Raw genomic sequence first — 1,917 nt, 5'->3', positions numbered from 1 at the left:
TTAACATTGTGAAGCTCTACTTAGAACCTTCTTAAGATCCAATAGTGCAAAATGCAAATTCTTGCACGTTTTTGACTGGTCTTAAGATTTTGATCAGAAGTGTACGTATCAAATTCACTCCATCCAGGCAGTGCCTTATATGGATATTTTTTGTTTGTTTTTGATGACAAGCCGGAATGAAAATAAGCCAAAGTTAAATAGAAATTAAATACTTTTTGCATTTTTAAAATGTTGATGATTAGAAAGTACATATAATTGCCTGAAAATATAAGAAGTAAAAATTAGAAAATGACTGAAAAACAAAGTTTAAATAACCAAAATTTCTACTTAAGTAAAGTAACAAAGTATTTGTACTGCCTTACTTGACACCTGGTTAGAACACAGCTGGAAAAGGCCTTTGATTTWAAAAAAAAAAAAAACTGGTTCAACTTTCATTTCGACGACGCCACCCTTGCGTCGTGACGTCACGAAAGTGCCCTCTGACGCTTTGACCACGCCTCATCCTCACCTGAGATCAAGAAGAATTYAGAGAAGTTCTTGAGGAGCGGAAAGAGGCAGCACTAAAACTTTTGTGTGGAAAACTGCACTTCTTATTAAACGGTGAGTGAAAAATAAACCTCTCAGAGTTACWAACTAAAGCTCCAGGCGGGTTAGCTTCGTTTGTGTCAGGGTTTTACAGGTTTATTTACTCAAAGCTGCTTAAAAAGGAACACTTAGTGGCTTTAAATGTAGTTTAAATTGTGTTAGCTTCGATTCAAAACATCKAGAACGTGTTTATGTTACATTTATAGCCACAAGCACCATAAAAATTATTATTATTTACTTCCCGGTATTGAATGGTTTAAACGAGAAACTGTATGCTTTTGTCAGCCACATTTKATTTAGTATCTTGTTTAGCATATTGACCATAATGAAGAAAGCTGTAGTGTTTGGTGTGCTGGGTGCTGAAAGTGACGGCTGTCAGCAGAGCTTTCTGTTTTTCTCCTCTCTCCTTACTGGTTCTGCCACACGTACAAGTTTCTATCTGCCTGCTGCAGTTTCACAATAGTTTCGGCCACATTCCCAAAGGGCTGCGTCTTCTGCTGCACCTGTCCCAGTCACAGCTGCATCTCAACACACTACACTTTTATTATAGTTTGTACAAGTCAAGTACAGCTAACATGGACTTTAAGTATATTTCTGATCAGTTCATAAAAGGTAAACAGAAGGTATATTTTTTAAGTTTAAAATTAGTGAATTTAAAGGACATTTACACACTGACACAGACTGTGTTTCAAGTTCAGACCAAATATCAGTGGGTTRTTTTGATCAGGAAGACAATTTAAGTCATATCTCCTGGATTTTTGTGAGCCTTTACATCAAACTGAGGATTAAGTCAAATGTAGTGAAAACCTCAGCCCGTTTGCAGATTCTTGCTTTTTAAGCTACATTTTGATATCAAGCAGTTCCAGAGATTTGCCTTCATTTGTATTTTTACTCAAAACAACCTGGATCTGATCTATTTTAGCTTATTCTAATGAGGGGTTTTGTGTCATTTTGAAGAGGAAACTTCAAACAATATTTGTAGGTTAAGGTTTTTCAGCTGGAAATGAAAAAGATTTGCTGGATTGCAGGGAAAAGGACAAAAATGTAAGTTTTTTCTGTTCAAAATCGTGTTTTTTAGCAGAGAAAGTGCTTCAACAATTCTTTGAGGWTAGATTTCAGATATTTCTTTCAAACAACCTGTAGATAAAGAATTTATTGATTATACTTTGACAAAACGCACTCTTAATGCCTGTTTATACGACTACRCAACTTAATCCTGGCTTTGGTGTGATGGCTCACATTATGCAACATAAAGAGGCTCTGAGCAGATACATTTTTAATAATACAACCAAAAATAGAGAAGACAGGAACATTTTTAAATATGTATTATTA

Source organism: Austrofundulus limnaeus, unplaced genomic scaffold (genome assembly GCF_001266775.1).
Source record: "Austrofundulus limnaeus strain Quisiro unplaced genomic scaffold, Austrofundulus_limnaeus-1.0 Scaffold153, whole genome shotgun sequence".
In the NCBI taxonomy this organism is placed as follows: domain Eukaryota; kingdom Metazoa; phylum Chordata; class Actinopteri; order Cyprinodontiformes; family Rivulidae; genus Austrofundulus; species Austrofundulus limnaeus.
Note: the sequence above shows the minus strand (reverse complement) of the source record.